Here is a 16,435-nt window from a genome sequence, read left to right as displayed (position 1 = left end):
GTTCATTATATTAATTAGTTTTAGTATTTTTTGAGTAAACATTAGGAAAGACTGTATTTGTTTGCTGACGTTCCCATGAGAAAAAGACAGCTGCAATATGTTTGACATTTGTTGCGTTGCAAGTGGAATCCACCTTTAAAGCTCTCATCTCAATCCATTTTTCTTGACCATGACTTTTAAAGGGAAAGATCTGAATAACTGCAGAATTTCCTGGCTGAAAGAAAGGATTTTGGTAGCAGGAACTACAACATAAAATAAAGTTTCCAGTCCTTTTTACAAGTCACTTGACATATTCAAACTTCATTCTGCTAAAGATTCATGGTTCCAATGACAATTCTTTCATCATATTCATTTCAATTTATTCTAAGAGAACCTCCCAAGCTGTGTTTTTACAATAAGCTCTAGAGAGCAGGCTCAGTCCACCCCTAAAACTGGAGGGGTGCCTTACAAGGAGAACTAATTTCTATAGTTAGGAGAATGGAAATCTCAAAATAAGCTATGTCAGGGGTAGGCAACCTATGGCACGTGTGCCGAAGGCGGCACGCGAGCTGATTCTCAGTGGCACTCACACTGCCCGGGTCCTGGCCACCGGTTTGGGGGGCTCGGCATTATAATTTAATTTTAAATGAAGCTTCTTAAACATTTTAAAACCTTATTTACTTTACATACAACAATAGTTTAGTTATATATTATAGACTCATAGAGACCTTCTAAAGACATTAAAATGTATTACTGGCACGCGAAACCTTAAATTAGAGTGAATAAATGAAGACTCGGCACACCACTTCTGAAAGGTTGCCGACCCCTGAGCTATGTGCGGCTGTGGAATGCGATACAAAAGAACAAATATTACAGGTAGACATTTTTTATTTGGAGGCTAGATAAAAGAGGAGGTAGTATAGAGGAGAAAAAAAGTCTGGGGAGAACTGAGTATAGGAACTTAGGACCACAGAAAAAGGAATGATATATAGTGGAAAAAAGGTAGCCAACATTCTGAAGTCTTTCTTATACTCCAAGAGCCTTTCTTCACCTCACGCTGCTGACAGACTCTCCCTATAAGAGCTGTAACACCCAGATTATGTAGATTCCTGAATTAGGCCCCAATTTAACCTCAGGCACATACAGTATTTAAATGCTTTGCTGAATAGGGATGGACTGCTGAATCGGAGGCCTTCATGAATTCCGAAGTTAAACCTCTTTTACTATGATCAGATGAAAAGAAGACATTTTCTGCACTACACAGTGCTGTAGCCATGTTGGTCAGTGTTGTAGCCAGGTTCTAACATCAGGTGTCACCCATTTTGGAAGGCTAAAAATGCCCAGGATGTGATTAATTTAAAAACAAACAAAACAAAAAACAAAACAAAACAAAACCACTGTCTACAAGGCAGCTAGGTCATTTTGAAAACAAAATTCAAAATGTCAGAATTTCTGGAAATTCTGAGTTTTCACTAGCTCCAGGTGAAATTCTTTACAGAAAAATAAATTCCCCAAAAAATCTCTATTCAGAAACACCAAATATTTTGTTTGGGCCTCTTTTCATTGAACAGAAACATTTTAATTTTGGTTTGTGTAGTCAAAATGAAATCTGTGTGTCCAACTGAGCAGCCATCGCGCCTCAAGGAAGTTATAATTCCAGTTCCCTCATGCTGCCTTTCTCCTTTACGTGCCTTAGTCCCCAGCTACACTGTCTACCATGATGCACCACAGTCTCTCCCTGTGACTGAGCCACCACAGTGCATTGTAAGACTCCCATCAGGCATGGGCCATGGCAAGATATGTAACTGGCAAAAAAGTTAACAACCTTCTTTCTAAACAGAGATTAACGTTATTCTTGGCCACTGCTGCTATCTAAATATCCAGATCAAGATTCTCTAGGTTGTAAACATGAGTAACAAAAGGTAGACATAGTCCTTCAGGTAAAAGAACTGCTGTAAATCTCGTCACTTCTTCTGGCTGATTTCCCCCAGACTACCACTATTATTTCTTATTCAAATTAAGAATAAACCAGCTAATTCACATCTAAATACCCATCTTTGAGAAGGCTCACCTCATGTACTGTATAAGTCACATAAAATGGAGATGCAGAACTGTGTATCATCTCCATACTGAAGGCTCAACAGCTCACTAATGGTGATATATACACTGAACTAGAGGGGTGAGAGAATAGAACCACCTTGTACCCAGTATGAGAATTCCCTCAGTGCAGATGAACATTTGCCCCAAAGCTGTCTCTTTGACAGGCTAGAATGGAGCTACTCAAGAGACACTCCTTATGTCCCTGCTCCGGTCCTCAGCCTGTCAGCAAATGGTGTCTAAAGCTGGTAACATAAATAAAAGAATTAGAATGGGCATCTGAGGCCAGATCCTCAGATGATGTGAATTGGTGTAGCTCTGTGGACTTCAGTGCAGCTACACGGATTTACACCAGCTGAGTATTTGGCCCATTATTTTAAGCCATTCTTAGAAGGACATCAAACATTCATACCAATGTAGCCTGTGTGTCACATCCAAACCTAAAAACAGATTGACAGTGACCAAGGAAATCTTTGGAATCTGGATTTGTCAGAATTGTCCTTTCCACATAACATTTCCAATTATATTCCCAAGAAAAGGGAGATTAGAGACAGAAGATAAAGGGCTGAATTCTGAGAATCAAGGTTTCTTCAGCAAGGGCCAACCAAAGGAAGGGATTGACAGTCTCCTCAAAAAACAGACTCAGTACTTCCCTACTTGATCTTACCAGCCTGGCAGGACACGGGTCAAGTCTGCAACTCATAGCTCAGAGCTCCCCAAGCACCTCTAGCTCCTCCATGAATAAAAGAGGCTTATGATCAAAGAGGCAAGATTCATATTTGTCTGTACCAGACATGACTTTGCCTCCACAGAGATCATTAATCGGAATCTGACCAGACTTCTCTTTTCAATAAAGAAAACAGACAGCTCCTCACAACAAGAAACATTCAACTGTTTCTGAACAAAGTTCAAGTTTGTTCAGGATTGCGAACCCCAAGTTCCCTAAGGCTATTCACCAACCTTCACGGGACAAGGGCTCAGCAGTGTACTCTGGGATTAGCACCGTCTGGCTAAGTACTCCTTGTGGGACTGCTCAGACATCAGACCACTCACATTTCACCAAAAGAGAGATGCTGATGTATTTATCTTTCTCTTCAGGGGATGGAATGGTGCAGTTCACTATTTTATCCCTCTAGATTCAACTGCTACTTTCACTTACTTCAACCCCTGGTTAATTTGATCCTCCATCTAATTCTATCAGCACCTCAGGAGCTCAGTCATTTGTGCTAACAGGAAGACAACTTCCACCCTTTGTTTTGATCAATGCCGATCCCTTCAGGAAGCTATTACAGGATAATTTGATCATTGGCTGTAAAAAAAGCAGCCATTTAATTGCTGAGGGCCAGATCCTCTTCTCAGTGACACTAGTGAAAATGGAGTATCCCCGCTGTCAAATTCTTTTGTGGCATATCTGGGCACAGCTCCATAGGCTTCAGTGGTTTTGCACAGCTGAACACGAGATCAGAATCCAGCCCTAAGGCTGAACCGTAATTCTGCAGTTAAAGAAGAAAGAGACCAAGGAAGCCCCTGAAAATAAAAGACAACAGAATATGACTAACAGGCATTGGAGTCTGGAGGACATTCCCCAGTAGGTCAGGACCTTGTGAAAGTAGAGCCCATTTTGGGGCTCTGCAGTATTGTCTTTAACTTTCTGCGGTTGACATGAGCAGCCTACCCTATTCAATGAAAGGCCTGATCCTGCAAGATGCTGAGGGAGTAGGAAGTGAGAGTTGCTAGCAGTCCCCAGGCTTAGCCCCCAGCAGTCAATTCCAAGAGACCCCCAACTCACTGATCCAAAGCCAGTAAAGTCAAGGGAAGTCTTTCAGCTGACCTCAGCGGGCTTTGAGACTCAAACCCTATTATGATGGACTGAGCAGGATTGGGGGATTTTTGCTCTCCCTCCTTCATTCCATGCTGCAATGCTGGCCATCCTGTTAATTATTATTTAGCATTACCTCTCTCCTCCCTATTCCCCCACCCCAAATGTCAGCTGCATCTGGACATTATCCATAGTGGTGAGGCACTCATACATTCATGTAATAGCCATCAGGCAGGGATGATGACCAGTGTCATCTGTCTGCCACCCTTCCTCCTCAGAGATTGCATCTCCTCTGTCAGACTGACAGCAGGACTCCAGAGCTAGTTGGCTCAGATCCTCAAATGTTTTCAGGCACCTAAGGCCCATTGGGAATTAGGAGCCTAAATACCTTTAAGGATCTGGGCTGTTGTTCTCAAACCCACCTCTCTCCTGCAGGGGAGAGCAGGAGTTTACTGAAGAATTAAACAAGAAAACATCTGTCCCTAGCTATTTTGGTGCCCTACACAGCCCCCCTGCAGAAATACTGCAGCCTGTGGGGGGCCTGTGTGGGGCCCCAGGCCTCCGTGGGTGGGAGCGGGGGGGCTGATCCCAGGCCTCCGTGGGGGGGAGGGAGGGAGGGAGTGACTGGCCACTTCCTGCAGGAAATGGAGTGACCCAGCCCCAGCCTGCTCCGCTCCCCTGGCTCCCAGCCCCGCCGCTGGCGAGTGCTGGGGGGTGGTTCCCCCCTCCTCCAAGCCTGGGAGCCAGGGGAGCAGAGCAGGCTGGGGCAGGAAGAGGTGGGGCTGAGGTAGAGCAGGGGCAGGGGCCATGGGGGAGAGCCAGAGCAGGGACTGGAGCAGGTGCAGTGAGAGACCCGGAAGCAGACGGACCCGGAAGCGGCCTCGAGTATGAAAATTAAAAGGGAGCCACTTTTGGGGGAATGTGATTGGGGGAGCGGCCGCTCCCCTTGTTGCCCCCTAGCTACGCTACTGATGTTGGTCCCAGGATATTAGAGACACAAGGTGGGTAGGTAATATCTTTTATAAGAGGTCTGTGTAAGCTCTAAAGCTTGTCTCTCTCACCAACAGAAGTTGGTTCAATAGAAGATATCACATAGTTCACTTTGTCTCTTTAGTTTTCTGCACTGTCAGACAAGCCTGTACAAATTACTTATTTTAGAAAGGCACTGATGAACATCGGTAATGTGGCAATCTTTCTAAGACATTGAGCTAAATTCACTGTCAGTGTGACTCAATGTGGCTTCAGAGAAGTTACACAGGGATGAATTTAGCCTATTTGGACAGTGAAAGAAATAAGCCATTAGGTTTAGCATTTTAGTTGTTACAGACTCTGCAAACTGGAACTTTTATTTTTCATTGACAGTATGCTGAAACAAACAGCCCCAGTGCAATGGCTCGGCAGAGCACTTTCCTTAAGGGTGTTTCCTTTAGTTGTTCTTGGATTGTCTTTAGCTTCTCTTGTGCTCAGCTATGCAGTGGGAGCATTGTTGTAGACTGCTCAAAAAAAGGTGACAGTCCAAAGTGTATCCTCTCACCTATAAAACATACCTTATAAGTGAGACTCGAATGTAGGGTTTAACAAAGTAATTTTACTGGACACTGCCAAGTCAATATCCTTTGATAATCTAGTGAAGCCTTGAACAAGAAATACTGCAGCCTGCACCTCCTTCCTTGCTGCTTCTAGTTAATGGCAGAAAGTTAATCAGAAGCTGAAGTTTTATGACATGCTTTAGGAACACCATTGCATGCCTGCAACGCCAGCTTACTAACTGGAATGTAGAAATCCATTATATCAGAGCCCTTTGTGGATTTTGACCACATTTAATAAACCAGTTACTTTCTCTCCCCTCCCCCAACAGTATAATAAAACGTAACCTTAATAGCTGATCCAAGTAATTTAACAGACAGTTCAGGAACACTGCACTGCAGATTTCCTGCATTCACACCAATAGCCATACAGAGGAGTGAAAATCATAATTCTTAAGAAACTGCACTCTATACAACCACTACATTCAGATCAGGACACAGTCTATGATCTTACTCAGAAGCTTCTTGAGTTTGCTTAAAATATTGCAGAATTTCGTCTGAACTTGGTTCATTCCTCAGCACAGAGAGGACAAGTATTGAAGAAACCTCGTGAAAAATGCTAGAAACTAACGCAGGTTTGCTTGGTTATTTTGTTCCTTTTACAAGTGTTATTGCAGGACCTTTGGCTAGACAGGATTACATGAATATGGAAATCAAGACACAGAAAAACACAAGGAGATATTATTTCTCTTAAATACACAAGGACCTTTCTTGGAATGTAAAGACTGGCCCATACACTAAAAAGCTGGGTGTGTAGAAAACGGGTTATCTATCCTACCCTAGAAAGCCCTTCTTTTTATCTTTACTGAGTCCTCATTATTTGCGCCTCTTCTGTACAAAATTCCAAATTCTCTTCCTACTGCGTGTGTAGAGTTTCTCTCCCCTTATCTTCCTCCTTCGCTATCCATCCCAGCCTGGCCTCTAACGGTTTGGAAAGTTGCACATGCACCAGTTCCTTCTTGCCTATTACTTCTGGCCCATTGTGCCTCTGTCTGCTTCTCTGATACCAAAAAAACAACATGCACACTGACCAAAGGTGTCAGCAAGAGCATGCATGTGTTTGTAATGCATGGGCGAAAGGGGGGGAAATAACAAAAAAGCCCAAACAAACAAAACATCCTTCCTTCCTTCTCTTTGCTTGGACTGTTCTGAGGCTGCCCATCAGCTGGAATTCCTGCCATACACACACTTCCCAAGACTTCTCAATGACCCTGCTGTGTCTCACACATAGTCAAGCATGGACTCTCCGGTTCTCTCTCTCCCTTCCAGCAGCAGAGCCAAGCAATCTGCTACTTTCTTGGATCAGTCAAGAAACTGACTAAGTACAGAATAGGGCCACAGGAACTAGGGTTACCACCTGGCCAGTATCTGACTGGCATGAATCTATCTATCTTTCTTCTTCTTTTTTTTTTTTTAAAAAGGGATTTGCCAGTAGGCAGAAAAATCATATAATCTTCCTAGTTTTTTTTTACCTGGGTTTTAAGATTTGCATTATTATCACAATACACTGGGATATCTAATGTTAAAAGTTACTGTGTCCAGCTGAAGATGCTGCAGTTTTCCAACTGCTGCAGTTTAAGCGATGACAGATCAAAACTGTTTGAAAATACAGCAGCTCTTTGCCCTCCGACATGCAAGCATACCACACATATGTGAGAGGGAGGGTTTGAGTCATGCAAGAATGAGGAGATCTGCAAGGCATATTAAACAATGGAAGATCAGGGCAATGGTGCAAGTGCTCCTACTACACCCCTGAAAAAAAAACTAGCATCAGAAACTGCACATTCAATGACAACTGGCTAAATGAAACAGATAGCAAAGACTGCCTAGCAAAATGTGCTAATAAAACAACCCCCCATTTGTTATCAATCTTATCTGTATGGGTTCTCTATCTAGATATTAAGCAGCTGTTGAGGTAGGGTTGCGAAGTTGCCTTGTGGCTAGGGTTGCAGGGGCTTGCCTTGTGGGGGATGCTTTTTTTTTTTTGGCGCTCATTTCAAAGGTGGTCACTCTAACAAGAGCACCTCCCAGCTTAGCTTATCTTCTTAAAGGGTCTGCTTCCAACCTTGCTGTCGTGTTCTCTAATGTGGATATGAGTGCCCTGATCTCACTGTGCGCCAGACTGCTCCACACTTTAGAGCAGGGGTAGGCAACCTGCGGCACGTGAGCTGATTTTCAGTGGCACTCACACTGCCTGGGTCCTGGCCACTGGTCCTGGGGGCTCTGCATTTTATTTAATTTTAAATTAGGCTTCTTAAACATTTTAAAAACCTTATTTACTTTACATACAACAATAGTTTAGTTATATATTATAGACTTATAGAAAGAGACTTTCTAAGAATGTTAAAATGTATTACTGGCACACGAAACCTTAAATTAGAGTGAATGAATGAAGACTCGGCACACCACTTCTGAAAGGTTGCCGACCCCTGGTTTAGAGAGATGCCACACAGGGACGCTGCACTGATGCAGCTTGGCCCCAAACTCCGTTTCAGAGGAAGGGAATAATCTCAGTGAAAGAAAATCTCTGTAGATGGTGTCTGGGGCAGAGGCCTACACAAAAGCTAGATCCTCCCTGGAACAATGGCTGGAATGGCCACTCCAAAATTCAACTCACCTACATCAAACACAGAGTAACAAGTAACATTCTTATAATGTGAAGAGGTAAGAGACACAAATAAAGCAAGTGATTTGATCCCTCTAATAATCAGTACTAGACATCTCTTGAATAGCATTTTCCCTCATTTTAGATATTTTATGATGCTGTTAGACATACCAGTCCTGGCTGCATTCCAGAAAGACTCAAGAATTGCAAGCTAAGATTGAGAAGTAGGAGAGCTGCACATCCAGATGGAGGTACACTAGCAAAATAATGTTGCAGCTGTTTATACTATACCTCTTTACATCAGCACTGTTTGTCTTTCATTTGAAACCCCCACATATTTAATCACAAGCTGATTTTAAAAAAGAATTATAATTATAAAAATATGAACACCCCCCAACCCTCAGGATGTTTATAATCAGTTTCACCTCTGTCTGGGGACTGAGTCCCATCATGTCACTGTGGACAGGCCTCCGGACAGCAATTCCGGGCCCCAATGCAGAACAGTCAATGGCCCCCATAGAAAGGGATGGCTGAGGTTTACGACACAACTTTTTATCCTATGTATTTTGATAGCATATTAGAACCCACTATACATAAGTTGTGGAGTTGCTTGATCTAGTTAACTTTTTTTCCAGTTACAGCACCAGTATTAAACAAACTGTGAGCCTAAATATAAGATGTAGAATTTGTTGCTCTGAATTATATATTCAAATCAAATAATTCATTTCATTCCATAATGTATTTAAGATATGAAACATTTAAAGGAGCACAAAGTAAGAAAACACCTGAAGTATCAAGTAGGCTAATTAAACACCTAATCATAATTTATGTGTGATCTAAAGACAAGGAAAAAACCGATATACCACATGTAACTGAATATGAAAAATAAAGTTAAAATATACAGTAGAATGCTTGCACCGTTAGTGTTGTGGGACATCAACACCCAGAGCAATGAGGAGACAGCAGGCATGGTGTGCCACATCCCCTGGAAGATCTCTGAGGAGGTGGCCGGGGCAAAGGCAGAGGGAAAACCTGCACCTCGTTCCCTGGCTGAGCGGTGAAGGTGGCCCCTCATCCTGTGCTCATGATAGTGGCTCGTCAGCCAGTGCTAGTGGCAGTGAAGGGAGGGCTAGCCCCGGCTGCCTCTCAGCAAACTTAGGGCGGCTCAACTGGGTGGCTGAACTTGCTGGCTTGTGTTTGGCGAGGAGTTGCAGCCCTGGGGGAGAAAATATGGTAGCAGAGGGAGCTTGTTCCTCTTTAAAGTCTCCCTGTCCTCAGCCCTGCAGCCAGAGAGCCAGCACGGCAAGCACAGCGGCTCCTGAGCAGTCAGAGGAGGCAACAAGCTCCATGGTTCCCAGGCTGCTGCTGCTGCTCTGCCAGACCAGTAGGGTGCAGCAGCACTCTGACAAACTGTTATTGTCACAATGAGAGATGGTGCTCTGTCCAGAGCAGCAGGAGGAGGAGACCAGATTTCTTTATCTTAATTTTTATTTAAAAAAATATACTTATCTATCCCATCTGCTGCCGGGCCCCGGTGCAAATAACTCCTTTGCTCCCCCGTCCGTTGGCGGGCCTGAGTGTAGAGACTGAGGGCCAGATTCTGATCTCAATTACAGAAGTGTAAGTCCATAGTTACCTCTCTTATTTACTGAGATCAGAATCTCACCCTTTGGGTTGAAATGGAGACATTGTACCTGCATGTGTGGCCATTTAAAAATTAGGGTACTGATTACAATTAAAGAACAAGAACAGTTGCTCACTTCCTGTGGCTGCAGACAGACATGCAAAAAGAATAGTTATTCTGGCTTTAAGAATGGGAAGAAAAAAATAGTACTAAAAGGTTTGTCACCTACAATTATTCCACCAAAAAGAAAGCATCTGGGAATGTTATTAACTGTATAATTCAAGGCTCTTCCCAGCCTAATAAAGTCCACAACCAATGCATCACCACATTTTGAATACAACCACTACTGCTACTTGCCATTACCTCAAGTTCACAGAACCCTGTCTCTAAACACTTTTACAACAGAAACAGGATCTATTAGAATTCTTTGAGGGGGTCAACAAGGGGGATCCAGTGGATATAGTTCAGTGGATTTTATTTAAATCATTATTTAAATCACTAGTCAGGAAGACTCAATTTAAGCATGGATTTCTACATAAAAGTGCATTCTTGTTGGTTGTTTTAATCTTAATACATAATCTTCACAACTCAGAGATAGATGTAAGTTTTATTTTTAAAAGATTACACACTATACATTTTTAAGTAATTTATTTTGAAAACTTTTCAGATTAGTTTTACTGCTGTAATAAAAAAAATGAATAAATTGTTTGGTTATTTCATTTACCAAAAGGTAACTGAAGCAGATATTTATGAAGTCATTGGGAGGCGAACTATCTACAATTCAACAGGTTAATCATTAATATTTGGAGGATTTTCTTGCCATGGTCTATTAGGAGAACATCACCAGACAGACATTTAAATTGTTGTTTTAGTTAAATAAAACAACGTTATGTATTCTGGATTTTTTTTTTCAAACAGCAAACATATAATATTTTAACAAAACAAGCATGTGAATTTTTAAGTTTAGTTAAACATACAAGTTTTTTAAAGTCAGGTTTGTTTTTGTTAAAATTGTTTTTTTACTAAAATAGTTACATGAAATATTAAAAAAAACACAAAAATTTAATTGACTATGTCAGCCAGGTCAACATGAGAAACTTAAAATATTGGCTTCTGCAGCTAACTCGGTCATCTTCACCTTCATTTTCCTGTTTGTTCGCAATCTGGAAAAGAAAAACAAGCTCTCCTGCTTTTTCAGGTCCCAAACGATTTCTCAATTTGGAATGAATTAGTCCAAAGGAAGAAAATATTCTTTCTACACTGGCAGAAGAAGCTACTGCTATTAAAAGTGAGATTATCACTTCAACAATCTCTGAATCCAAGTGCAAGACCCAGAACTCCCCTAAACTTACACCCTAGTTCTGTAGGGACCAAACTCCATTTCCATACGGACCAAATGACTGTCTAGACTGATATTGGGACCAATCAAGGCTGCCCCATCCCACCCTTCCATCAAAGCCAAGTGCCAAAGCCATGGCTGCTAGCAGCCAGCCAGATCTCTCCTCCCTGGGGCTTGGGGCTCTGTCTGAAGCAGCAAACCCACTTCTTGCATTCCAGGTACCCAGGCCAGTGGCTCTTGCTGATCTGTCAATAGTCTTAGGACCAAAAATCTCCCTTGCAGGGTTCCATCTAGCTGCTCAGCTGTAAGACCTGTTAGCAAGTGTCTTGTCTCTAATCCTCTGCTTGTGCTGCGGAGCTGTCTGTATTGTCTGAGTAACTCTCCTGTGCTAGTAAGGAAACATGTAACATGATGTCCCAGGCACCAGTAGTTGGGATGCAGGCAGAATGCTGCCCAGCTGGGGCGGTGAAGAAAGGGCTGCAATACCCTGCCCTGTCACCCCAGGACTTGGGACAGGGCATTGTCAGCCAGCTGATGGTCCATCCTGGGGGGCAGGAGCAGCTGTGTGCTGTGCTCTCACCAGGAGTGGAGGAGCTAGGAAGTGTGTTGCACCTGGAGCTAGCCCCAGTGTTACAACAGCAGGGGCCCCATTGTTCCTGGCTGACTTGTGGCTTGACCCTAACCCTAGCTGGCCCAGCAGTGCTGCATGCCCAGCTCTGAAGCTGGGCCATAGCTGTCACCTGTGCTCTGATTACTCTGACTGTGGAATGTATCTCTGAGGTCACCAATCAGAATAAAGGTCACCCAAATCGTGTTTAAAAAAAAAGAATCCAAGTACTTAAGTGACTTCCACCAGTTCATTGGTCTCTTTTACGGCCTAATGCCGTTACAGGCTCTCTCTTCTAATGTGAGAAAGGTATGGTATATCTCAAATCAATGAAGGCTACACTCAGAAAGACCTCAAGACTTCTGGAATATGCTGCTCAAACAGTTTCACTTTTGTTTCTACTGCCTGTCACTCCCTTCTCACATTTATCTCCGGACTTCTTCTCCTTGTCCAGATCTATTCCACCCCAACAATCTTCTATTCATTGAACTTTTTGAAACTTTGCACTTTTAGAGAGAAGTAAGGGATTGACTCTGTGTACACAAATTTGCAGAGAGACAATGGGGTTGAGATCTGTTATTTCTCACCTCTATATATTACTTATTTATTTTAAAACATTTTTTTTGCTGTTAACAAGCAGGTTCTCTCTGGAGACAAATCCACAGTTTGAGAACTGCAAAACTAAGCATCTCTGATGGTATCTTCTAGACTGAGTACTGAGTCCCTTTGGGTAGATAGAAAGATTAACCTAAATATCTATACAGAAGCACCTGGAACCCCATAAGATTGGATCCCTAAATCCATGAACTATTGGAACTCATTTACAAAACTTTTCTTAAACATTACATGAATAGATTGTCTCATACTATAGAAGTAGAATAGTATAATTGAGCTATAATGTATCTTAATTAAAACTATCTTTAGATATTGTTTTGAGGAAAAAACCTATCAAAAATCCATTTTTTTTAAAAATCATTAATTTTTATCCACCCTGATATAGTGTACTTAGATTTTCAGAAAGCCTTTGACAAGGTCAAAGATGTCATGGGATAAGAGGGCAGGTGCTCTCATGGATTGGGCAGGGTTTAATTATGCTCCAAGAATAAATCTTAGCAGATGCCAAGTGAGTATTGCTCAAAAGTGATTACTCAGCCTCTTCACTATTACCCAATCAATTTCCCTCCCCAGATTTGAATTATGGAAATATTCCAAGATGAGTATTACACATATGCCAAATTTCAAAGTTCAGCCATTTCGAGTAATCTGTGCAAACAAGCGTGGCAATTTTTTTTTTACACTGGGGGGGGAAAAGACACTTCATCCTCACAGTTCAAAAGAGCTAAACATATTTTCCACTTAAACTTGCAAAAAGAAATTGACCTTTTGGCTGAGAACCAACATGGAAGGTTTTTTTTTTAAAAGATACAAGTAAGCAAAAACACAGATAACAGGGTTATAAACATATGTCTTGCAACAATAATTATAGCTATACAGCTTTTATAGTAATTATTCCATGTCCTATTGCCCAGACAAGGAGACACACCACTACTCTTCCTCACTGGATCACGGTATAAAGCTCAGAATAAACATAGCCAACTTTGTGGCTCATGGATTAAGAAAGCTTGAAGACGTCAGGATTTATTTATGTTTTTGGGTAAATTAACTACATGTCTTTTTTTAATGGAGACAGAAAGCTTTAATCAGTATATCTCACCAATACATGAAATCTTGAGCTTTCTTGCCTTTAAACTGCCCAGAATCTTGCCACAGAAAAGGAAATGAGCTGCAGTTCCATGGATTTACACATTTTAGACCCAAGGCAAAACCACAAACTTTATGCAGTACAATACAGCCACTCATCTGAACAAATGCTTCCTTTTTGTATTAATACTCAGACATATATTTGTGATGGGTCCTTTGAAAGGTCTGTGCAAGACAATCTAAAGGCAGGCAAGCTATTTGGGTTTAAGGGAAATTCTGTATCAGTAACGGAAACATTGTGAGTTCATATACCTGATCATCTATTTTCTCTTTGTGCAATAACAAACAACTCTGCAGCAGGCCCAGTAAACACAGCACTTTAGCTAGCACACTGTAGCATTGTCTTTTATAAAATCCAGCCTAGTTACTAGGAGTCAGATGTGCATCCTTGATACTACAGATGAAACGCTTTCAGCCGTGTCCCCAGTTCACATTCACTAAGGCAGTTAGTGAAAAATTTCCTGATCTGCTGTAGTAGAAGAGTGAACAGATTCAACAGCCTGAGCTGGAACAGCAGCTGCACAGGAACATTTTCACTGCAGTACCTGTCACTATGGCAGCTACCAAGTACTATGGAGAGAAAGACTAAAATCCACACACAATAGGGACAGAGAAATTTACCACTGCATGTCCATGTGTCACAGTTCAAGGAATCATGTGATCATTTATTCTAAGGTGCTGCAATATGTAATTTTATGGAATAGGATGAGAAACTAACAACATTGCAATAGCCTGTATTTCTTTGTTCTCTTGGTCACAGGTAGCAAGTTTATACACACGTTTACTAAAATCTTAAAACAACATTTTAAAAAAAATTCATGGGAGTAAGTTTGCTCACCATCTAAGTGCACAAGGTCTTTTCTCACAAAGCTAACAAATGCAATGGTTTTAGCACAGAATGTGCCTAAGGCCATGCCTTCTAAAGTCCAAAGCTAACAAATGCAATGGTTTTAGCACAGAATATACCCACTGCCTTGCCTTCTAAGGTCCATTTGCACCAGCAAGCACATCTTCACAGGGCACTAACCCAATGTACTGTACAGCAACAGGCACACAAATGATTAACCACCTCCTAGGTGTTCTGTTTCCTTTGCTAGGTTTCTAAGAAGTACCTCCCTCCCCTAAGGATGGGGGACTGAGGGAGACCTGAGGAGCAGGATCCTACTTTTCCTAAGGGGATGGGGTCAGGAACTAGCACTGAGGCAAGATACAGATTCCAGCTCCCATAAATCGGAAAAGAGGTTAAAAGCTACAAAGAAAGAATTTATGACAATATTTTGACTTTGAGCCATTTTGCAGGCTTTGGAAAAAACACAGAACTCTTATTTTAGCACAAATACCATATGTCCAACAAAAACATTGTTTTTACTTTTTTCCTACCCCCTGAGTATCATTTCAGGCAATGGGCAAAAGTATCCACATACCCACGATTCACATTGGCACTGCAATTATAGATGTTTGGTGCTAGGATTTATGGGGCATATCCCAGGCTTCCTAGCACCTCATCAAGTGGATCTGCTCTAGGAATTGGTTTGCGGTATATTGTGGGAGACCTTGTCTGTTCTTGCTGGACCCTTGTGCATATGTGGTGTTGCTCCTGGATCTATTCCTGGGACTCTGCCCCCCACACCACTGTGGTCTCCTCCAGTACTGGAGAAAAGTAGGCAACTAAGTAACCAGTCTTCCTCAAGAAATGGATGGGTCTTTGCTTCACACATGTTTGCTGCAAAGTATGAGCCCTTGGCAAGAATTGGCAAAGCTCACCAGGCATGTAACTGTGCCACAGCTGCCCACAAGAGAACAGCAGGGGCATCAACACCACACCGCTACTCCCTCCTCTGAATCACACACACACTGGGTAAGGGGCCACCAAGTAAGAAGGGGAGGGGGCACAGACCACCGCCAGCGCCCTGCAGCAGCTCCCGGAGTGCCCAGCAGCCTCACCACCTGCTGGGTGAGCAGAAGGTGCCAGCAGCCACCCCCCCCCCCGGGGTTAAAGTAAAGGCTGTAAGGAAGGCAGGGATGGAGGCAGAGGGAGCCTACCAGCTCCGCCCCAGGTTGAAGTGGGGGCTGAAGAAGGCAGGGGGCGGTGGGATAAGCCTGGCAGCCCCCCGGGGGTTGAATTAAGGACTGTAAGGAGGGCAGGGACGGAGGCGGGGGGGGGGGGCTAGCAGCCTCCCCCGGGCTGAAGGGGAGGCTGTGCGGAGGGCAGGGCCAGGGAGGCAGGTGGCGAGGGGCTCCCAGAAGCGGCTCGCGGGGTATGAGTGGGACGGGACAGGGCTGAGGGGCGCCGGGCCAGCAGCCTCCCCCTGCTGCCCCGACGGGGACGGGGTGCTGGCAGCCAGCCTCCCCCAGGGCCTGGGCCTCCCGCCCCGGCTGTGACCAGCGGTCCCCCCGCACTCACCGCGGGCTGGCGGCGGCGGACTCTCCCTCACCCGGTTCGCGCTCCAGGCTGAGCGGACAGAGCCGCAGGCCCCCGCTGCTCGCTCTCGCCGCGGCCCGGCTCTGCTCGCCACAGCCAATCCGCGCCACCGGCCCGGCCAATCAGAGGCCACAGCCGGGGCACCCGCCCCCAGAGGGGCGGGGCTGCCAGGCCGGAGGGGAGGCGGACAGCGCAGTGCGGGCAGGGGCGAGCGCGAGCCCGGCTGGGGAGGGAGGCGGGCAGGTGGGGTTGTAGGGATCACACCGGGTCAGGGCTAAGCCCCACCCACTCTGAGCATCGCCTGCGGTCTGGTGCCTGCAAGGTGCCGAGCACACCCCGTTCCCCTGGAAGCCAGGGAGGGGCTGGTGGCACTCAACGCCGCATCGCGGACCCCTAGCCAGTGGCACAGCTCCGTTAATTAGCAGAAGAGAAGCTGGCTTGTTTTGCCGCCTGTACCAAGTCTCAGGAATTGATAGGGGCGAGGCAGGACCTTGGCAGCCTCTAAATGCTGGTGCAATTCCTTGGCTGGAGCTGAAATGACAACATCACAGTGACCTACTTGCCCTGCTCATCGTTCCAGGATGGATCACACTTGT

The 16,435-nt window shown here is 44.1% G+C and overlaps 1 protein-coding gene across 1 annotated transcript in view; it reads right to left on the bottom strand.

Annotated features, from left to right (window-relative positions):
- ABAT (4-aminobutyrate aminotransferase) overlaps positions 1 to 15,927 on the bottom strand; it is a 139,007-nt gene extending 123,080 nt beyond the window's left edge. The window contains exon 1 of the mRNA XM_044980501.1: positions 15,822 to 15,927. The gene's annotated coding sequence lies outside the window, so the exon portion shown is untranslated. The remainder of the gene's footprint in view (positions 1 to 15,821) is intronic.
- Between the last annotated feature and the right edge of the window lie 508 nt (positions 15,928 to 16,435).

The sequence above is a fragment of the Mauremys mutica genome, chromosome 11 (genome assembly GCF_020497125.1).
Source record: "Mauremys mutica isolate MM-2020 ecotype Southern chromosome 11, ASM2049712v1, whole genome shotgun sequence".
In the NCBI taxonomy this organism is placed as follows: Eukaryota; Metazoa; Chordata; order Testudines; family Geoemydidae; genus Mauremys; species Mauremys mutica.
Note: the sequence above shows the minus strand (reverse complement) of the source record. Positions and strands in the feature narration are given on the sequence as shown.